The 23,448-nt window shown below is 44.3% G+C and overlaps 1 long non-coding RNA gene across 1 annotated transcript; it reads left to right on the top strand.

Moving 5' to 3' along the window:
* The first annotated feature begins 2,427 nt into the window (after positions 1–2,427).
* On the top strand, positions 2,428–16,048 carry LOC144243469 (uncharacterized). Its single transcript, XR_013338655.1, has 4 exons — positions 2,428–2,508; positions 9,965–10,171; positions 10,333–10,386; positions 15,848–16,048. It is a non-coding gene; the product is annotated as an uncharacterized LOC144243469 (long non-coding RNA).
* The last annotated feature ends 7,400 nt before the right edge of the window (positions 16,049–23,448 follow it).

Raw genomic sequence — 23,448 nt, 5'->3', positions numbered from 1 at the left:
TATTTATTTTGAGAGAGACAGACAGAAAGAGAAAAAGCAGCGAAGGGGCAGGGTGAGAGGAAGGGAGATGATCCCAAGCCAGCTCCCCACCCAGCACAGAGCCCAAAGTGGGGCTTCGGGCTCACAGTGGTGAGATCGTGACCTGACTGGCAATACATGTTAGAGGCAGATCATTTTTGTGTGAACAAGGGATAGTGAAGAAATAGGGCTTACTCTTGAGGGACTGGCCTGGCTAACTTGAATGGAGGATTCTAGAGCTAGACTCCTTAGTATGAAATCCTGATGCAGTCAACTACCGGTGAGTGACCTCGTATAAGTGGGCTACGTAACCTCTGCATGCCTCTGTCTCCTTATCTGCAAAGTGATGCCTTTCCTCATCCATTTTGGAGATAACAACCTCACTCGGAGTTGTGGGGAGGCGTGAGTTAGTATAAAGCGCTGGGAAGAGAACCTGGCACGTTGAAAAATGGCCAAAATTGTCAGCCACTGTTATCATTGCTCTAATTATTGAGATGGGGACAACTGAAAAAAAGAATCAGAACTAAGAAAGACTGAGTACTGAAAGCGTGTAACCGCTATTAATATGTCTTTATTACAGTGGCATCCTGCCATCTTTAAAGATTATCCAGTTTACCCAGTTACGGGAGTAATTTATATGCTCTGTCATCATTAATGCCATCATCGCTGTGGATTAGAGGTGCCTGGGGAAGGAATTAAAGGTAGTAAATTTTAATAGGGAGTCTAGGGAATGGTCCTATGGGGGGGGTGGTGAGCCCTGCAGAAGGAACTGAGGCAGGCCCCTGGAGGAGAGGAAACAGAGAACCCAGACCTCCCTCCCACCTCCGGATCCAGGATGGCTCTGTAGTGGCTCTAAGCACTACAACGATTATGACGCCAAGCCCCCCGAAAGAAGTCAAAACAGAAAGGATTCTTCAGTGCAAAATACATGGTTGAAAGTTCTGAAAAGTTCCAGCTTTCTCCAAAATGGGCACCTCAATATGGCTTGCAGTATCAAATTCTTCCTCTCAAATATTTTCCCCTCATTTTTCTAATTCTCTCTCTCTCTCTTTTTAATATTCTTTTAATATGCTTGGTACCCAAGCATATTTTTGGTTTGGATGACAGGTAATTCCCCCTGGAAAGTTTCGGCCACTCGACAAGCACCTGGACAAAGTTACCTGGCCAGCTCTTTGGTGAGCTATGATCACCTGTCTCTAGGATTCTTAGGTGTCCCTTGGCTCAGAGTCGGAGACCATTGCACGACCTCACCTTTGACTTGACACTGATTGAGTCCAATGAGAACCCAATCCGATCAAAGATACAAAATCACAAGCACAGACTGAAGTCACATGACCGAGTTTTCCGAGCCTAGAATGATAGTTTTTTTTTTTTTAAGGCATTTATGACCTCACTCTGAGAAGTCNATTGTCCTTCTGAAACAGCATTTTCCTGCCTGGAAAGGCCCCTTCCATCTTTGTTTGCTTACAGTCAATGTCACGGATTCATGTGCTGAATGGCTAAGAAGTTCTTGAGATCTTCGAGCTCAAAGGTTATAAGTGCCCACCCAACCAGTGTGCGCTTGGGAGGCAGCACACGTATTTTTATTTGACCCGTACAAGGTCTGGGGTGGGGAGGGAGGGATTTAAGTTGTTTGGGGGTGATGGCTTCTTTCATTTGCCCCAGGCCCCTGCCCTTTGCTTCCCCCAGGCTATTCCTTGAGTTTAAGTGAACTGCCTGACCTCTGAAGACAGATCTCTGACTTTGGGCCACTGATGCTGGTTTTGACCTCCAACTACCGCACGTAAAAAACCTGTCCTTACCCAGGACTGCAAACCTGACACCAAGGACAATGGGGGTCGGTCTCTGTGATCACAGCTGGGAGAAGCTGGCCTGCGGGCTGCACAGCTGTCGCCTGCCTGGCCACCAGCCCCATGGAGAAAGCCAACACACGAAGAGAGAGGCAGAGAGGAGAAAGAGAGGAGAGCCTCTGACAGTTCTGGTTTCTGGTTCTCCATGGCGTCTAAGCCAGTCCTTGCTGGGTATTCGTCCCTTGAAAATAAGCCCTGAGTAATACGTCCCATGTCTAGTGTGGTCCCAGGAATCATAACCACAAAGGGGAAGTTAATTCTGTCCATTGTGACCTACTTGTCATCTCCTTTCGTCTGAATTAGTATATGTACTCATCTCTCCACCGTCGTTGCGGGTGATGTGCACTGCAAAAGAAATCTTTACAGAGCTTAAAATGAGGGAAACAAGGCGGGCTAGTATCAAAGAGACCGCCAAGAGGTCTCTAGGATCCAGCAGTACCCAGAGAGTGAGAGACGCATTCAAAAGGGTCAAGAAAGGGAGACACTGAATTCTACTTTCATTTTAAACATGTAATGATCATAGCTATGGTTACCCTAGAGGTGAGAGAGACGGCTCAGTGAGGCCGAACAGCAAATCAGTGACGCGTTTGACTCGAGTCTGTACGACTTCAAAGCTCCGCCTTCATTGCACCAAACTAAGGTATGTTCCTGGCAAGAAAAGGAAAGCTTCCTTTAATCTAACCTTTATTTTTTTTTTAAGGAAATATTTGAAATCCAATATTTGGAGCTGGAAATTCCTGTCCCATATCCCTTATTAGGGGTTAGGCAGCTACTCAGGCATTCTTTCTTACGCATCCATGGGAATTAAAGCCTCATCTATTGGCTCACTTTTTTCCAGTTCTCTGAAAGGTACCCAGCCGCTTATCTTTCTGGAGCCGGACTGGGGAAAGGCCCGTTCATATAGGTACATGGAGCCTATCTGAAGGCAAAGTGATGAAAAAAATGTGTAAGTGTCCGGGGCCGGGGTTGGCAAACTGAGACCTGCAGGCTGGTTGCCTGCTTTTATGAATAAAGTTGTGTTTGGAGCACAGCCACGTGATTCCTTTCTGTATTTCCCAAGGCTGCTTCCCCACTACAATGGCAACTGAGTAGTTGTGTTGCAAAACTTTAAAATACTTACCACGTGTCCCTTTAAGAAACAGTTTGACTCTGGCCCAAGGCCATGCTTAAAACCTACAGTTTTTAGGTCACTTGTGCCCCAGGCGGAACTGGCCCTCGCCCATCAGGGAACGTCCTGGTGCTCGCTTGGGAGAGCAAAGGTGATCGCATCTAAATCAGCCTGACATCTCATTCCCCACCCCCACCTCCCCTGTCTCACGCCTTCATATTTCTTTCATTTTGATGTTCCACATCCCTGGCCCACCTCTCCTCCTACTCCCTACATCCCATATTCGCCTCTGCCCAGGCCAGTTTCTATCACATTCTTCCAGCTGTGGAACTCAAGCTCACTCTTGAGTTTGGCCAGTCGGGGAGGTACTAACAGGAGATCAAAGGAGGGAAGAGAGTGGAGGTGTGATATTTATTCCCCCAGTTATTTTCCTGCTAGAAGCTGTGGGTTTGCTGCCTTCCTGCACCGAAGTACACAGTCCCGTCTGCTCAGCCCCTTCCATTCAGTTACCTCCATAGATTCTGGAACTATTCCGTCCCCTTGCCGCTTAGGTGCTGATGGTTTCCTGCTGTTGTGAACTCAGGGGAAACACATTGCCTTCTATTGGTTTTCCTAAGCCCTGCTCACATCTTTGGCCATCAGTATATCTTTTAAGTTGGGTTATTTACCCTTTCCTTTTTTATTATTATTTTCAATGTTTATTCAAGAGAGAGACAGAACATGAGCGGGAGAGGGGCAGAGACAGAGAGGGAGACACAGAATCTGAAACAAGATCCAGGCTCTGAGCTGTCAGCACAGAACCCAATGTGGGGCTCAAGCTCATGGAGTGCAAAATCATGACCTGAGCCGAAGTTGGACACCCAAGGGACTGAGCCACCCAGGTGCCCCTATTTATCCTTTTTTTTTTTTTATTGAGTGGTAGGAATTTTTAATAAATTCTGGATATAAGTCCACTGTCAGATATGTGATTTGCAAATATCTTCTTCCACTCTATGGGTTGTTTTTTCACTTTCTTTTTTACGTTTATTTCTCTCTCTTTTTTTAATGTTTTATTTATTTCTGAGAGAGAGAGAGACAGCATGAGCAGGGGAGGGTCATAGAGAGAGGGCAACACAGAATCTGAAACAGGCTCCAGGCTCTGAGCCAGCCACCAGCACAGAGCCTGACGCGGGGCTCAAACCCACTAACCGTGGGATCATGATGTGAGCCGAGGTCAGACGCTTAATCTACTGAGCCACCCAGGCTCCCCTATTGATTTCTTTTTCTTAGGTTTATTTCCTTATTTTTGAGGGAGAGAGAGTGGAGGAGTAGAAGAGAGAGAGAGAGAGAGATAAGAGAGAGAATCCCGAGCAGGCTTGATGCTGACAGCATGGAGCTCAACGTGGGGCTCGACCCCAAGACCCTGGTATCATGACCTGAGCCAAAATCAAGAGTCAGCAATTTAACTGACTGAGCCACCCAGAAGCCTCTCTCTTTGGTCTCTAGTGCTTCTGGTGTTGTATCTGAGACCTTGCCTAACCCAAGTTTTCAAAATTTACTCCCATATTTTCTTCTAAGAATAGCTATAACTTTTAGGTCAGTTTTGAGTTGATTTTTGTGCATGGCGTAAGGAGGGATCCAGTCTCATTCTTTCACATGTGAATATCCACTGGCTCAGCACCATTTGTTGAAAAGAATACTATTTCCCCATTAAGTTGTCCTGGTGCCCTCACTGAAAATCAATTAACCATAAACATGAGGGTTTATTCCTGGACTCTCTGTTCTGTTCCTTTAAGCTATATGTGACTTTCTTTATGCCAGTGTCACACTGACTTAGTCAAACATTTTTAATGCATTTTTGCAAAGGTCTCAATTCACTGTGGATTGAAAAAGAGGAACCCCACGGTGTGTGTGTGTGTGTGTGTTTCCAATACCAACAAGCAATTCTCCAACACCGGCTGGGGGTCCTACAATTCAACTCAGTTCTGACATCATCTACCTGGAGATAATGTCCGACCCCCCAGATTGAAGGCTCAGTCCCACAAGACTGTCTTTACTCCCTTCAAGTTGCCACAAGTTTCGGTTGCCACTTGTGCTTCCGACCATGGCTATAGGTTGGAGATTTCCAAGACCCCTCTTTGGCTTCACTTAATTTGCTAGAGCAGCTTACAGAACTCAGAGAAACATTCATTTACATTTGCCAGTTTATTATAAAGGATATTATGAAGGAAACAGATGAACCGTCAGGTGGAAGAGAAGCACGGGGCAAGCTGTGGGGGGAAGGGCACAGAGCTTCCATGCCCTTTATAGAGGGGTGCCACTCTCCCAGCACCTCCACATGTTCGTCAAACCAGAAGGCCCCCAAACCCAGTCCTTTGGGGTTTCAGGAGGTTTCATTACATAGGCATGATTGATCAAGTCATTGGCCGTTGGTGATTGAACTCAGTGTCCAGCCCCTCCTCTCTGAAGGTGGGGAAGGGGATGCTCAGAGTTTCAACTCTCTGATCACCTGGTTGGGTCCCCTGGCAACCAGCCCCCATCCTTAGAGGCTTTCCAAAAGTCACTCAATGATATAAACTCAGCTGTGTTTGGAAAGAGGGTTGTTACAAACATCGAAACGCTTTTATCCTCTCATTACTTAAAAAATTCTAAGGGTTTTAGGAAGACCAAATATCTATCTCTTATGATGAATCAAAATGTCTCCAAAACCAACTGGATCTTCACCATGAATAGCCCGAGACACCCTGGCCAGGTAAATTCTTCGTGCCGCCTCTCAGTCGTCTGGGCGACAGCGTGAATAATGGTCCCTCAGAGCATGAAGTGCCTTCTTATTCTCTCAGAGTCTTTCAGTTTAATTGTTTAGCGTTCTGTTCTTGTCTTCTTATCGTGACCATGAATTCTTGGAAGTCTTTTGTTGGAAGATGCCCTTGGAAGGGCATCTTTTGTTATTCCTAGCATATGAACCATTATAGACACTCCATAAATGTTGGCTCAGTGAATATATAAATGAATAAATAAACAAAATGATTTGTTTTTCTAGAAGTAAACTAAGAAAACGGCCTTCAAACTTGGATTTGAGGGTTGTGAATAGAGCTTGGTGTATGCACGTGGAGATTCCCTGGTAGACTGTCTCTTAAGTGTCTAGAGACCCTTATTTTACCCCAAAAGGCAGGGAAGGGGGAATGCTATGCTCAAATGAGATTGGAAATTTTGAATTCAAAACGAAGTTTAAAAAAACGATTTTAATTGCAGGACTTGTCGGAGCCCGTATTTAGAGCATTATGAGTGGATATTTGCTTGCAGCATTCCCTTTTCTGGAAAAATCTTTCTCTAGGTTCTACTGGTCTGTGGGCCACACTTTAGGAAATGCTTATCTTATCTCTAGGTTTGAATTTAAAAGAAGATGAAACCCTCCTTTGAATTCATTCCAGTTCAACAAACATTTGCTGAGTGCCCAGCCTGCGCCCTAGGGCACATGTGGCGCACTGCACAAGAGCCAGGGACCACGGTTCACTTAGACTCTAACAAAGAGCATCCCCGTAGTTGGGCAACAGGATGGCTCACCCCATTTCACACACCTGTCATCTCCTGCCTTTCACTATAACTCATCCCTACAGCTCCAGTACTACCACCATACTCAGTAGATCCTTGCCAGGCACACTCTGGACTATGTCACATCACAGGAACCAGAAGGAACTGAATTTGCGTACCAACCCTCTCTCAATTGGAAGGATGCAAATAGCAACATGGATATTTACAAAATGCAGGATGGCTTTGGCTTTGTCCCTTTCTGGTTTTTCTTCTCAGTGAAAGGAGGCTGTGTTTTCGACTCGGAGTCCTATTTGCTTGGGTAGTCTTAAAATTTCCTAACCTAGTAAGGATTGAACAGGCCAACTGTTGAATTCCAGAGACATCTTAAGGGTATAGGAGGCTGTGAGATATTTGGGGCCTATGAAAATATTTGGGACCTTGCAAACAAAAAAACCAAAAACATTGCTTTAAAATATAAAGAAAAAAAATTTCCAAAAGTTAATAAATGTTGGTGTGTCTGGATGTCTCAGACAGTTAAGCATCTGACTTCAGCTCAGGTCATGATCTCATGACTCGGGGGTTCAAGCCCCAGGTCGGGTTCTGTGATGACAGCTAGCTCAGAGCCTGGAACATGTTTCAGATTCTGTGTGTGTGTGTGTGTGTCTCTCTCTCAGCCCCTCCCCTGCTCATACTCTGTGTCTCTCTGTCTCTCAAAAATAAACACTAAAACAGCTTTGTAAGTTAATAAATGTTAAATGCATTATGAAGTATCACGTTTGTCAACTTCATTACTTGTTCAATCTAGTGTTCATAAAAATGTTCCGTATATATTGGAAAATAATTCATAGATTAACGTAGCGGTTAACAGCATGGACTGTGAAGCCAAATTGTGCTCAAATCCTGACTCCTCCATTTACTGGGACTTCTAGCAAGTTGTTCAATGTCTCAGCTTCAGTTTCCTCATCCTCTGTAATCCTGTGTAAAAGAATAGGATAATTATACCACCAACTTCCAAAACGGTTGACAAGACTTAAATAAACAAAACACTTAGCTAGGCCCACTCTAAGTATTGGGTGTGTACTAATTGTTATTACCATGCTTTTCCCACTTGGAAGGGATTCCAAAATATGAACTTATTTCTAACAAATCACAACCAAATTAAGTGAGTTGCTCCTACTTAAGTAATTTTAAAAGCAAAATTAGAAGAACTCCTTCCAAAGGATTTCTTCAAACATTTTATCAATGAAATTTTCAAGCAGACACAAATGTAAAGAGTATATAACGAACCCCAGTACCTTGCACTCAGCTTCAATAATTAACAGCTCACAGCTCCTCTTGTTTCACTTATACTTCTGCCTCTTCCCTGGCCATCAACCCAGGATTATTTTGGGGGGAAGAAAGCTAGATGCTCTGTCATTTCATTTGTAAATATCTCAACATTTCTGAAAAAGGAGGGCTCCCCTAAAAAACAGAACCACAAAACCCAAAACCAACATAAAAATTAATACCATCAAATATCTACCCAGTGTTAACATTTTTGTACTTGTTTGATTTTTTTAAATAGTTTGTTTGAATCAGGATCCAAATAAAGTCAATTCATTGCAAGTGAATGTTCCAAATACTTTTTTTTTTTTTTTTTTAAGATTTCACTTTTAAGTAATCTCTACACTCAATGTGGGGTTCGGACCCACAACCCCAAGGTCAAGAATTGCAAGCTTCACCGACTGAACCAGCCAGGCGCCCCTCAAAAATACAAGTGAAACCTTGGTTTGTGAGCATAATTCATTCTGGAAACACCCTTGTCATCCAAAGCACTTGTATATCAAAGCGATTTCAAGAACCGTTGGCTCCATTGTAATCATGTGACATTCGGTGCCACATACTCCTCATATTGCAAGAGATCGCTTGTTTATCAAGTTAAAATTTATTAGCTGGGGCGCCTGGGTGGCTTAGTCGGTTAAGCGTCCGACTTTCGCTTAGGTCATGATATCACGGTTCGTGGGTTCGAGCCCCGCGTCGGGCTCTGTGCTGACTGCCAGCTCAGAGCCTGGAGCCTGTTTCAGTCTGTGACTCCCTCTCTCTCTGACCCTCCCCTGCTCACGCTGTCTCTCTCTCTCTCTCCTAGAAATAAATAAAAATATTTAATAAAAAAAAAATTATTAGAAATGTTTGCTTATCTTCTGGAACACCCACGGAACAAGTTGCTCACAATCCAAGGTTTTACTATACTTTTAATCTACACATTTTTCCCTTCATCTCTCTTCTTTTGTACTTAATTTTTTCTTGTTGAATTAACCAGGTTGCTTATCTTGAAGACTTTACCACAGTGTGGATTTTGCTACATTGCACCTCAGTGTCACTTAACATGTCCTGTTTCCTCTGTGTTTCCTATGAGTGGTAGTCAATCTCATTACTTGATTAGATTCAGATACAGTTGCTTTTGGAGGCCTCCGTCAGAGGTGCGTCCATCAGGGCCACACAGTGTCTGTGAGATATTTGCAACCAGTGGTGATCTTTTCCTAGACCCATGAATTCATCAAAAGTTGTAAAATGGTGATATTCTAACTTCATCATTCCTTTAATAGTTGGGATACTATAAAAAGCAATACCGTCTCATTGATTATTTGGTTCCCCTGAAGTAGAGTTTGGATAGGAAGGGAAGAGAAATGTTGGATTCTTTCCTCTTATTTACTGGTTTTCAAAGCAAGAGTTTGTTCTCTCAACCCTGCAGCTGACTGTCATCTTGGTCTTAGTTCTTCACAGTGTGGCTGATGCTGCCAATTGAATACACAGTTACCTTCTTTCTCTTCCTTTTTAAAAATTTCGCTTGCCGTATTAGATGTCGCTTTTTAAAATGTTTTTTAATGTTTATTTATTTTTGAGAGAGGCAGAGAGTGAGCAGGGGAGGGGCAGAGACAGAAGGAGACACAGAATCTGAAGCAGGCCCCAGGCTCCAAGCCGTCAGCACAGAGCCCCATGCGGGGCTCGAACTCACAAACCGTGAGATCATGGCCTGAGCCAAAGTTGGGCACTTAACAGACTGAGCCACCCAGGCGCCCCTAGATATTGCTTTTTTATCATTTGATTTTTTTTTTACAAGTATATAAAATATTATATGTTTCCTTGAATGTACAAGACAGGTATATTCAAAGAAGTCTAGATTTTATTTCTGTTCTCATTAGTTTCGTCCCTCCTTCTACAGATGACTGTTCTTTTTAAGGATATGTCCTTCCATTACCTTTCTCTCTTCCAAATAAGTAAACATACATATATATTTGTATTTCCCACTTTTTATATAAACATCGGTATAATACACTCACTTTTCTCCGTTTTGATCAAATAACATTTACAGCAAAACCCTAAAAGTGTATTTTATGTGTGATGTGGCTGGGTGCTATTTTAATTTTGCCCTGATAGGTAGGCAGGCCTCCAACAGCTCAGAAAAAGTCAAGCCAGCTGCTTTTATCTTCCCACCCAGACAAAATCCATCTCTAAGCCGGGCCAGTTTGAGGTCGATAGAGTGATTGAGATCAGCTGGCTGAACATGGGAAGCACCCTGGAAGGGCGAGCAAATGCAGTTCTGGCCAGAAGCAGTTCCTGTGAGGTTCAGGGTGCAGAGCTGAGTCTTCAACATCAGGCCTTTGTGATGGGTTTGGGATTTGAGGAGCCCTCCATCTCTCAGAAGGTAAGGTGGAGGCTTACCTTAGATGAACCACATTGGCTGTTTTGCTCTAACAGTAGCAGCGCGTTAGAATGAATACTTCCTGGCAGTTTTATTTTGTTTTGTTTTGCTTTTTTTGTTATTGCCTTTGTTTTTGTTTTGTTTCTTTGCTTGTTTGTTTACAGACTCAAAACAATCCCATACAGAGTGATTACGGATGTGGACTATCTCAGTCAGAGGTCAGTGCTCCAGGAAGGAAGCAGGGGGCGGGGCCGGGGTGGGCAGTGGGTGGGGCCAGGGGACCTGGCCGTTTGGACGCAGCCCCCCTCCTTCCCCGGGGGTGGCGGGAGACAGAGCTGGCGGCCAAGCAGGTAGGAACCTGTCCTAGCCTCTTCCTTCAGGATGCTTCTTCTGGCTAAGCCAACTCACACCCCACCTTCCCCAAGGGCCCCTAGAGCCCGGCACACCAGAAGGCCGAGAAGGAGGCTAGGTCGAGGGAGTGGAGCATCAATGAAGAAAAGAGGAAAGGGCAAGAGGCTCCCGTGACTGGAATAGTCTGGAATATCTGTTCCTCATATAGCCTCAGGCTGCATCTTTGCAACCAGGTCTTGCTGGGAGATCTTGCCTTCTACAAAACATCTGCCTTCTTTTGTTCTTAAGTCTGATTTCTTTGCTCAGACTGCCTTTGGTATTCATTTAAAAGTATACTTCCCCTGCATTAAACATGGGCCCACTTCCGATGGGAAGAGGAAGAACATAGTAATTTGACTCTAAGGCTCTGCCAGTGGGTTTCTCCTCGTCTTTCGATGCAGAAAAAGGGTACAAGATAAGTGATCATGGATAAAAACACATTGATTAGGGCACATCCCTAAACAGAATTCTATGTGGCCATGAACAAGATGAAGGAAGATCTATAAGTACTGATGTGGAGGGATGTACATAGTATATTGATGACTACAAAATAAATCAAGTTGCAAAATATGTATGTTGGTAAATGTATTGGAAACGTTCATAGTCAACTGTTCTCAGAAGTTCTTTCTGGAAAGTGGGTTCGGAGGGTGATTGGTATCCATAGCTATACTTTCTGCTCTGAGTAAACAAAACCCCAACTCAGTGGCTCACACAATAAGGAAACACATTATCTTGTAAAGCAAGAAGTCCATGGGGAGAGGGACTCTGGGGTTGATGAACTCAGCAGCTCAGGACATCGCTGGGGACCCAGGTTCTTTCCATCTTTCTGCTTTGCCATCATCAGTGGGTAGGCTTTGTTCTCAGGCAGCACCCCTCTTGGGAGACAGATGCAGCCAGTAGTTGCCGGAGGAACAGCCAAACTTCACATGGGCAGCAGATAAGGCCAGAGTCTCCTGCCAGAGGAGCCCCAGGGCTCCCGGCAACAAGCCCGTCTTGGGATCCCAGGCCCCGCTCCAGCATGGCTGGAAGCAGCCACTGGGAAGCTTGGCTGGGTCGCTCGGGCGCTGCTGTGGCCATCGTTCCCTTCTGCTGCCTGTGGCTGCAGATCTGAGAGGACAGCCTCAGGACACCCACAGGCTGTCTTCTGAAGAACAAATGCGCACCTGACGCCCCCTATGTGTCACCTGTCTTTGCCACAACCAAGACCACTATGATTGACTTAAAAATAGACAAGTCAGGGGCGCCTGGGTGGCTCAGTAGATTAAGCGTCTGACTTCGGCTCAGGTCATGATCTCACAGTTTGTGGGTTTGAGCCCCGTGTTGGACTCGGTGCTGACAGCTCAAAGCCTGGAGCCTGTTTCAGATTCTGTGTCTCTCTCTCTCTCTGACCCTCTCCTGCTCACACTGTCTCTCTCAGAAATAAATAAAATGTTAAAAAAAAAAAATAGACCAGTCAGAAGGCTCCCAGGTGGCTCTGTAGGTTAAGCCTCCAATTTTGGCTCAGGTCATGATTTCACAGTCGGTGGGTGCAAGCCCCGGGCTTGGGCCTGGGCTGACAGCTCGGAGCATAGAGCCTGCTTGGGATTCTGTGTCTCCCTCTCTCTCTGTCCCTTCTCCACTGTGCACCAGCTCTCTCTCAAAATAAATAAACGTTAAAAAAATTAAACAATAGACCAATCAGAACCACACCTCAAACTCAACTAGTGCCCACCTCCCTGGAATCATTTGGTTCTCGGGGGGAGGGGTAAGAAACTGCAAAAAATCCAGGTTCTCTTAGGAAGAAGGAAGTGGGGAAGGAAAGTCTGGTAAGTAGCCAACAGCACCTACTACAGTGAGAGGGGGACCTTTTAGTCTGTACAGTTCTCTAGTAGTTTGGGTTTTTATGAGCTTGTATGACTTGTATAATAATAGTTATTTTACTTACGGTAGTGAGAGAATGAGACTTGGCATTAGAAAGATGTTTGATTCCATCTCTATGATTTGTAATGTGTAATCTTGGGCAAGTAATTTAACATCTTCAGGTCTTTATTGTGAAAAAGTTGAAAGTGGTTCTCAAGTTGGAAAAAAAAAAGAACAGAAAACATTTAAGAGAAAGGGGTTTCTTTTATGTCCTGGGAAACAAATTATTTCCTATCTGTGAAGCTTTAGAAACCTATGCATTAGATTACACCACTTCAGGTTTGTTATTATTTTAATATTTCAAAGAACTAGAATAATGCAGTCCTTCTATAAGCACATTAAAGAAAGTCACAATGATCTCTTTTTAACAAGTTGAGTAAAATGTTCTTCTGTTTCCTCTCAACTAGTTTGTTGTCTGGAATTGAGAAAACAATACATTGTTCCCAAGAAGTTACGGGGTTTGGTTAGGAGGTTGTGTGGCTATTTTGAAAATGATCAGTTTAGTTCTATTTATTCATACACTTATATCTAATTTTGGTTCTTAATCACTTAAAACCGAATCAAAGCCCACTGTCCTAATATCACTTTGAATTGCCTACTAAGAAAACTGGAAAGTTGGAGAGCCATCAATAAGTAGGACATTAAGGTTTGCATATTTTCTTTTTCTTTTTTTAATGTCTATTTATTTTTGAGAGAGAGACAGAGACACAGAGTGCAAGTGCGGGGAGGGGCAGAGAGAGAGGGAGACACAGAATCCAAAGTAGGCTCCAGTCTCTGAGCTGTCAGCACAGAGCCCAGCGGGCTTGAACTCACGAACCATGACCTGAGCCAAAAGCAGATGCTTAATCTACTGAACACCCAGGTGCCCCTATTTGCCTATTTTCTAAGAGATATTGGAAGTTGCAGAGAAGAATTGGTCCTTACAGTCTAGGAAGTAAAGTTAAGAATTCAGATCGACCCTCAAATTGTGGTGAGATCTTAGGAGAATCATTTCCCTTTGCTGCTTTTAAGTTTCCTTGTTTACCAAACAAAAATAATTAAGCTGTTTGAAGATTACACCCTATCAATTACCTATTGCTGCATAAAAAGGACTACCCTAAAATATAGTGGCTTAAAACAGCAATCCTTTAATTTGCTCAGTGTTTCTTTGGGTTGGTAATTTGGACTGTGTTCAGCTAGTCAGATTTTCTGAGCTAAGGAGCTTTTCTGCTGATTTCATCTGGGGGTCGCTCACGTGGTGACAGTCTCTAGGTTGGCTGAGAGTTGATGGACCTAGGAGGCCATGCTGGAGTGCTCATCTCTGCTCCTTCGTTTCAAGTAAACTAGCTCAGGCTTCTTCACCCGCCATTCTCCGGGAGCAAGAGAGGGCAAGCCCGATGCCCGAGCACTGCGCCGTGTCTCCTAATGTCCCATTGGTCAAAGCAAGTCACATGGCCACAATATCAGTGTGGGAAGGGTCTACACAAGAGGTTGGAAAGAGGAAAGCCTTACTGAGTGGGAGCCGCTGGTGTTACAGTCTGCCACAGGCCCATTACATAAATCAATCAGCCTGTATGAAGAATTATATTGTACATTTTAAAATACCAAGTGAGGGGTCCCTGACTGGCTCAGTTGGTGGAACATGTGACTCTTGATATCAGGGTCATGAGTTCAAGCCCCACGTTGGGTGTGGAGCCTACTTAAAATAAAATAAAGTAAAGTAAAATAAAATAAAGTAAAGTAAAATAAAATAAAATAAAGTAAAATAAAATAAAATAAAAACAAAGTGAGTTGTAGTTATAAACCTTGAAGACAAAACAAGTGTTGTTACTCAGAGTGCATTTGTAACTGCAAGATCCTCAGAGAAAGAGTGATATGTGAACTCAAAATGAGGTGTATCCATATATCAATACTTTTGTTAATTTGAAAAAGCCCACCCTAGAGGAAGGAGATGTGAACAGTCCCACCCAGAGCTCAACATCATCTTGACCCCTGATCTTGGGAGGTCGTCTGCTCCCTATGTCTTCATTTCTTCTCATTGGATCTGGAATCAATTGCCTCCATACACTTAACACAGTTGGTAAATTTTAAGTGTACACACATTTGTTTGTTGTGCTTCTGTCCCGGGATGGTATAGAAAGCTCCATGACGACAGGACCCATGTTGGTTTCATTCCCCAGCTGACACCCAGCATCCAGCACCAGAGCTGGCACGGAACAGAAGCCTAATAATATTTGCAGAGAAGCGAATGACATGAAAAGCTGCACTTACACAGCGTACCTCCCGATGTTGTTTCCTGGTGACAGGCAGCTTCTGTTCTCAGAATGCAATGAACTTTGTCTCTCATGGATGATTTATTCTGTCAATAATTTGCCAGGGGAGGGCAGTAGCTCCTTGCTTCAAACTCTCGTCTCCACATACCTCTTCTGTAAATCAGTCCTTCCCCGAACTGCGGCGGGACCGAATCCCGTGGATTCTACCTGAGCTCTACCTCTGGACTCCCACCCTTCCTTCTGCCTCTGGCTTCGGGGTCTTTGTCACTTCTTGCTGGGATTCCCAGCCTGGATTCCTCACTGGGTTCCTTGCCAAACAGTCTTGCCCAATCCTGCCTCGCCTCCCCCTCAGCTGCCAGAGATACCGTCGTCAAAATATTTGAAAAACGAATTCTAGGATTAAAGACCTCCCCCGTTCTCCCCAACCTAGAGATAAGATCGAGTCTAAACATTTTGGCATGAGGTTCAATGAGCCTTACAATCTGCCCTGGGGTCCTTCTCCCAACTCCTCTCCCACAGGCCCCCCTTTCCCGGCATGCAGCCTCTGTCCAGCCACAGGGAAGGTTCCAGTGTTGAATGAATGTGTCCCCCACCCCTGGCTGCAATGCCCTAATTTGATGCCTTTGCCTGGCCTGTCTTCGTCTCCCCTGATGCAGCCCACTGTCTCCCTCCTGACTCAAAGTCTCATCCTTGGGAAGCCTGTCCGGTTTCTGTTGTTCCCATCTCTATTCAAATCTTCATTTCAATGTGTCTTAAGTCTGCAGTCACGGCTCCTGCTGCTGATGCTTTTCAGCAAGGAAGGAGCATTGTTGGAAGAGATGAAAAAATAGGGAGAGAAAAAAATTGTGTCCCACAGTCAACATCCCATCCCTGACTTACTTCCTCCTGCCCCGCTATTCCACTAAGTTACTCTGAAAGGCCTTTTGTGAGAATTATCTGTTATGTTTTTCTGCCAGGCATCTCTTCCCTCTTCTGGAAAGGACACTCTTCTTTCTTCCCTATGGGAAAGGCTGCCCTGTGTGGTTGGAGTGGCTTGGGTCGTAGCCATGCCCTTGGACATCATGAATGGGAGAATTGGGTACATGACCCAAATGACCCCATTCAAAATCTTCCTTAAGACATTTTTTTTTTCCCAAAGAAACTTGGGGAGATGCTCTCCTTTCTCTGAGGATGCTAAGCTGGTATGTGCCTCCAGTGATCATTATGATCTCCGGTAGAGAATGCCTATTTAAGAGATTGGGAGTCCTGATGACATCATTGGAGCTTCTGGATCAAGCTGTGCCTGAAGTTAATTGACTTTCCTTTCCATAAGCCAATAAATTGTCTTTTATTTAATCTAGTTGGTTTGGAGTTTCTTCCAGTTGCATCTGAAGGGGTCCCCAACTACTATACCTTTAAAACACTTCATTATTGTCTCAGGTTTACTCAGAGACATGGATAAGACATGAAAAGGAAGGCCCTGGCCTCATGGCATGGGGTAGGAAACAGGAGCGAGGCAGCATCTTTGGGTGAGGAAAGCATGTATCTCTCTAGCCCTCCTTGAGTCAGTGTCTCATGGAGCTGCGTCGTTCTTGTCTGGATATGTAGCAAGGAAGTTGCCAGAATTCAGGCAACCCATTTCCAGATATAAATAACAAAGTGCATTCCTTTGCCCAAGATGAGCTCTTGGTTTAATTCTCTTTTGTATTACTAACACCTTACTTATCATTATGGTTACAAATGCTATCTGTATCGCTGGGTTAAGAAACCCGGTGCTCATTTTCCAAGTACTAAAGTCAGGGGGTAATTCCACTTTCCCCTCCCCCCCATAATTTTAGTGAACCATCGAGGTCATTTTGATTTTTCTTCAGAAAAATCTAAAAATGAGCAGTTACTCCTAGATCTTACTAACGAAGCCCATATCAAGCACAAAAGGAGTTTTGTGGCTACTGAACGGAAATAAAACGGGTATTGTGAAAAACTTCACTCATTTTGGGGAGCCAATTGGTACTTAAGGAAGATAAAAGGAGAGAACCCAAGAAATGATGGCACTTTAAGATATATATATACATATGACTTCAAAAGACATTTTTCTTAAACTTTTTTTTTTAAATGTTTTATTTATTTCTAGGAGAGAGAGAGAGACAGCGTGAGCAGGGGAGGGTCAGAGAGAGAGGGAGTCACAGACTGAAACAGGCTCCAGGCTCTGAGCTGGCAGTCAGCACAGAGCCCGACGCGGGGCTCGAACCCACGATCCACGAGATCATGACCTAAGCGAAAGTCGGATGCTTAACCGACTAAGCCACCCAGGCGCCCCTCAAAAGACATTTTTCTTAAAGTGGAGAAAGTCTCTATTTAGAGGTTTTTAGGGCAAATCAAAATTATGGGCCATTTTGGTAAAGGGGAACTGTTAAAAAGGCAGGATTGACAAGAATAAACTAGCAGGGGAAAAAAATCTGCTTTTAAACTATTATTGGCTATTCAACAAAGGCCAGTGAACCCATACAGTGCTGTGGCGGGGCATGGGTGAAATATGTGTGAAATGTCAGAGCGAATAAAGTCAGTTGGGTCCTCTCACTAAGAACCAGCTTCAGGATGAGTTAATAAGTTCAGGCCATCTTGTCTAAAAGGGTCAGAGAGAAGCTATCATAAGAGAGATGTGCCCAGGAGGCCTGGAGAAAGACAAGCCTCATGTGGCTTCCTCATTGACCTTCCTTTCTTCTGCTCCGTAGCATCTTGCTTTGATGTCATTGCCAAGCCCAGGTAAATAGAACATTTATTTCTTCTTACATTCACTTACTCAGGTGACAGTGTTTACTGAGCAGCTACTGCGGGCAAGGCACCGATGAGCAGCCTGCGTGACCCGGTGGGGAGCAGAAGGCGCTGCACTGTGGGATTCCTGTCCCCACGCTCCACTCCTCACCTCTTCTAACCTGGGTTGTTCGGCAAATGTTTAGGATACAGACATTTTTGTGCCAGGCCCTGGGAAACTATAGATAGTTTGCAGCCGGGATAGCAGCTGGGCACGGGGTGATCCCTAAAGAAGCCCGAGTAGGATCCCCGATGCCGATGTTACAGGAAAAGGCTAAAATATAGCAATAGTGTTCCAGTGAGGTCGTGCATAATGAGTAGCCGAAATCTGCATCACGACAAAGGGTCTGATGAGACCGGAAGTGGGCACCATTGACCTTGTGGGTCGGAACCGGCATACTTTCTCTTTCAGATCAGGAACTGCCAACAAGTGCACTCAGCGTCTTAGAATCAGTGTCCAAACTGGCGTGTAGGCCGGGCTTCGTACACCCTGCTGGTCACGCTGGAGATCTCTGCTCTGTCACTGTCCCAAAGGCAGAGCCCAGGGGGGGTTCACTGAGACAAAGCCCATGTCACTAGTCTCACAGGTATCAGTGAACAACACTGACAGTGACAAGCCTGCCTGAAACGTGCCTTGGGTCCCTGGTTACAAAGCAGCATTACGAGAACATTGTATGTTTGGACCAGAGGCCAGTGCTGTGCAGGTAAGTGCCTCATTTTAGCAACTCATCCAGGCCCATAAGAGCTAACCATGGAGCCCTTCTGATCCAATCTCCGTGCTGCATCTGGTGAGTTTTAAGAAAATAAAATACAACCTAGTCTGAAAAAAGAAAAGAAAAGAAAAGAATAATGTTGGCGAGGATGTGCAGAAATTGCAGCCCTGGTGTGTTTCTGGTGGGAATGCAAAATAGTGTGACCAGCAGGGGTGACGGTGTGGGGGTTTTCAGCCATCCCACTTCTGCTGCTACCAGAAGACAGGGGGTCTGGATGTTGGCAAAGTCCACAGACCTCACTGCCAGGACAGTGGCTGGTCCAAACTAGGTTCTTTATCATTGTAATTTTTCTTCTTTTTGTTCTTTCCTTGCCCTGGTTTCCTTCCCTTCTCCTGATTCCAACCTTTTACGTACATCTTTGAGAAATAAACCTTCTTCCACCTGGTCCGCAAAGACCAGTTGCCACAATGTCTCCCATAACCTGAAGCCCTGTAGGAAAGTTCCATGACACCCACGGCACCCTGAATCCTGAGGGGTGGCTGTTTCTCCCAGACCCCAGGCCACACCCACCTGCCATTCCAAACCCGTCACTAATATGGGCCCGGCTGGGACGGTAACGGCCGGTGTGTCTGGTGAATTGCACACTTCCTTAGCCCCACACGCCTAGACCATCATCTACCTTCTTTGTAGGTCCAAATTTCCCCCCTCGATATCAACAATAATATCACATTCGTGGTATTTTTTTTTTTTTTATCTTCCCTGTCTTCCCTTTCTCCTATCTCTGTCCCCACTCACCAGGATTTTACTCTGGCTAAAACTTTTTAAAAAGTTTCTTCTTTATTAATATTCTTTGCATTCATATGGTCCAAAATGCAAAAGGTACCAAAAGACACATGCAGCAAAAGTTACTCCTATCTCTTTCCAGTTCCCTAATCCCTTCCCAGAGGTGACTACTATTATTAATTTGTTTGTAAATTCTTATAGAGATATTATCTGTATTTATAAGCAAGTACATATATGGATTCTTCTCTTTCCTTTCCTTTTTTTTTTTTTTTAAACAAAATGGTAGTATGCTGTGCACATGACTATGTGCCATGCCTGGCTTTATTGTATTTAAAGACTATTTTGGAGAATGTGCGTATCAGTACATTAGAGCTTGCTCCTTCTCGTCATGGGATCTTAGCATTGCATTTTATGGATATGTCATGATTTATTTAACCAGTCCCCTCTTGCAGGATGCTATACACTGAATGTTTGTGTATCTCCCCTAAATTCGCATGTTAAATCCTAATACTCAATGTGAGGGTATAGGGAGGTATTAGGTCATGAGGGTGGAGCTCCTATGAATGGTTTTAGTGCCCTATAAACGAGGTCCCAGAGAGAGCCCTCACCTCTGCCTCTATCCCTCTCCCCTGTTCTCTCTCCTTCTCTAAAAAAGAAAAGAAAAGAAATAAAGAGGAAGAAACTTAAAAAAAGTTGCAGCCAGAGTAAAGTCCTGGTGAGCAGGGACAGAGATAGGAGAAAGGGAAGACAGAAGAGCAGCTGTTACATGAATTTGGTATTATCGTTGATATCTAGGAGGTATATCATTGATATCTTTTGAGAGCGTGCAAGGCGGGGAGGGGCAGAGAGAGGGGCACGGAGGGTCTGAAGCAGGCTCTGCGCGGACAGGCTGACAGCAGCGAGCCCAGGTGGTCCCAGGAAAGCTGTTTACCTAACCTCAGGGTCTGGCAAAATGGGCCTGGCTGAGTGCACTCAGTGTACTTAACGTACATTCCAGTGTACTGCCCTGAAATGGAAGATCACGTAGCCGTCAAAAACTCAGTTTTCGAAAAATAGAATGGACAGCTTCAGTCTGTCAGCTAGGGTTGGATGATTGTAAGCAACAGAAACCGTCCAGGCCTCCTTAAGCAAAAGGGGGCTTGTGGAAAGATGTTGGGGGCGTGTCCCCCCAAAGCAAAGTGAGGCTGGAGGCCGGTGGCAAGTGGGCAGGAATAAAGGTGGCTTCAGAGTGGGCAGCAGGGGCCTATCTGCCCGTTAATCTGGTAGCAGGAGCCTCTGGTGAGAGCGCTGGAGGGGCAGGGACTGACCCGAGAGAATTAATTCCCTCCCTCCTTGCCTCCTGCGTCCATGCGGTGCCTCCAGGCTGCGCCGAAACGCACCGTGTTGCTATTTGTACTTGTCTCTGGGAGGTGGATTATAGATGTTTGATCTTTTTTCTACTTCTCCGTATTTTCTACTTTTTTGCTAATATGCCAAACCCCTATTTATTTTAAAAATTTCCGTGTGAAAAGTTTAAGCTTCCAGGGAAAAGTGCTGGAACTAGTACTTTTAGGACGGGCACCAGGTAAGAGCCTTCCTTTCTTCTTCCTCAGATTCCTCGTCCTCAGGCAACTAGAGACTTCACCTTTCCTCCACTGGCTTGCCTCTTTCTCTCTATCAAAACCCGCTCTCCCGAAAAGGATATGGTATCAGGTACCCTCAGAAAGTTCAATAAGGATAATACTGACAATACCAAGAAAGCCAGCTGACAGTTACTGCTAAGGGCTGAATTGTGTGTCCTCTCTACTCCCTACAATTCATAGGTTGAAACCCCAGCCCCCAAAGTGACTGGGTGGGGTCCTAATCTGACAGGATTGGTGGCCCCGGAAGCATAGGAAGTGAGATCTCCCCCCTTCTCTCTCCCCACCTCCCCCTGTCTCCTGCCTCTTCTCTTCCCCTTCCCCTACCCTCCATCCCTCCTTCTCTCTCTCTCTCTCCACACCCCCCCCCCAGAGAAATGGCTCTGTGAGCAGAGTGAGAGGGGGTCCTGTGCAAGCCAGGAGGAGGTCTCTCACCAGAATCCAGCCCTACCTGCAGCCTAATGTCAGACTCCCAGCCTCCAGAACTGTGAGAAAGTAAATTTCTGTTGTCTAAGCCCCCTATTTTATGCTTCTTAAAAAATGGCAGCTCAAGCAGACTGTATACACTTACTCTATTCTATCCTAAGTGCCTTGCACATATTAACTTATTCAGTCTCATAAATAAGCACTACTTTTATTACCCCATTCTTCAAATGAGGAACATTGAAGCACAGAGATACTACAAAACTCACCTAAAGTCAACACAGCCAATTGTGCTGGAATATAGGACTGAAGATCTGAACCAAGGCGGGAGGGCACCAGTCCATGCCTACCGTGCCCTGATCATGGGTTCTATGCATTTACGTGTTTTACCTTATGGGGTACCTAGAACTCTGTGACTTGGGCATTATTATTCCCATTTTCCAGTTAAGGAAATAGAGAGGCTAAGAAATTGATCAAGTTGACCCAGCTAGAAAGATGAGGCTGGTTTAAAACAATTTAACATCAGAGCTACTCTCTTAAACACAACGCAAAGTCCAGAGGGACTTTTCCATGTTGTCCTGTTTCTATGGGATGCCACAGAGAAATGGACAGGATTCAAAAAATTTACTTGCTACATTTAACTTTAGAACGTTACGCTCCACTATTATCCATCAATTCTTTTACAACCTATTCGATAGTGTTAATATTCTACAAATAATTTTTATTAGAAAAATAATGCAAGTTGGAATCAGATAAGTTCAAATCCAGCAAAATGGTGAATCAGGACCCTAAACCCTAAAAAAAAAAAAAATGATAGACTCCCCCTCAGTTTAGCAAAGGTGAATGTTTGCTCTCACGTCACCTTCTTGGTGAGGCCTTCCCTAACAATTTTTTAAAATTGTACCCCTTCGGGGCACCTGGGTGGCTCGGTTAAGCATCTGACTCGGTTTCGGCTCAGGTCATGATCTCATGTTTTTGGAGGGGGAGGGGGTAGATGGGCATGGAGGAGGGTACTTGTGGGGATGAGCACTGGGTGTTATATGGAAACCAACTTGACAATAAACTATTTGTAAATAAATAAATAAATATAAACAATTGAGCATTAAAAAAATGATCGCATGGGGCACCTGGGTGGCTCAGTCAGTTAAGTGACTGACTTCGGCTAGGGTCATGATCTCATAGTTCGTGAGTTCGAGCCCCACATCAGGCTCTGTGCTGACGACTCAGAGCCTGGAAGCCTGCTTCTGATTCTGTGTTTCCCTCTCTTTCTGACCCTGCCCTGCTCACACTCTGTGTCTCTCTCTCTCTCTCAAAAAAAATAAACATTAAAAAAAATTAAAATATATCAATGCATTAAAAAAATGATTTCATGTTTCATGAGTTCTCTGACGGTGCAGAGGCTGCTTCGGATTCTCTCTCTCCCTCTCTCTCTGCCCCTCCCCACTCACTCTCTCTGTCTCTCTTAAAATGAATAAACTTTAAAAAAATAGAGCAAGCTCTTAAAAATACTTTAAAAAGTTATACCCCTTTATCACTCCCTTATTCCCTCAAACCTCCTTAATCCAGCTGAATTCCTTTTACTTATAGCTCTTATCACCTTCTAACTTATTGTATGTTTTACTTATTTATTGTTTGCGTGTCCCTTGCAATAATATCATATAATATTTTTCTCCACAGACCTACTTGTTGTATCTTAAGTTTAAATGCCCGTCTGCAAACAAAGTTTGGAGGAAATCGAGGCAGAATGATTTATGTTCCTTTGGAATTCTTTTTATCTTATTTTATTTACTAAAATTTTTTTCTAAATTTATTTATTTATTTTGAGAGAGAGAGAGAGAGAGAGAAAGCATGATAATGAGCTGGGGAGGGGATGAGGGAGGGGAAGAGAGAGAGAGTCCCAAGTAGGTTCCTCACCGTCATTGTGGAGGGCAACGAGGGACTTGATCCCACGAACCAATGAGAGCATAACCCGAGGAGCAGAAATTAGAAGTTGAACCCTCAATTGACTGAGTCACCCAGGCGCCCCTGGAATTCTTTTTAATAAGTCATGTATTCAAGTGATTCAAAATTCAGAAGTTACATAAGGTTGGATACTGAAAAATCAACTCTCCACCCTGTTTTCCCAGCCAATTTATTGTTCCTTTCCCTGGAGACAGTCAATGTTATCAGTTTCTTTTGTAAATACATACACATATACATATCTTATCTTTTCTCACACAAATGTTACACTGTATACACACACACACACACACACACACTACAGTATATATGGTCTTTATTTAAAAACTCAGCAGGGTAAGGTTTTAAGAGGGAATTAAGTAGTTTCCAAAACATGTTCTTCACTAATCTGACTATGTGTGAACATTTAGTATGTACATGGGGAAATATCAAAAACTTCGTGTTTAGGTTGT

The sequence above is a fragment of the Crocuta crocuta genome, unplaced genomic scaffold (genome assembly GCF_008692635.1).
Source record: "Crocuta crocuta isolate KB4526 unplaced genomic scaffold, BGI_CrCroc_1.0 scaffold705, whole genome shotgun sequence".
In the NCBI taxonomy this organism is placed as follows: Eukaryota; Metazoa; Chordata; class Mammalia; order Carnivora; family Hyaenidae; genus Crocuta; species Crocuta crocuta.
The sequence above is the reverse complement of the archived record's forward strand: the minus strand, read 5'-3'. Positions and strand labels throughout refer to the sequence as shown.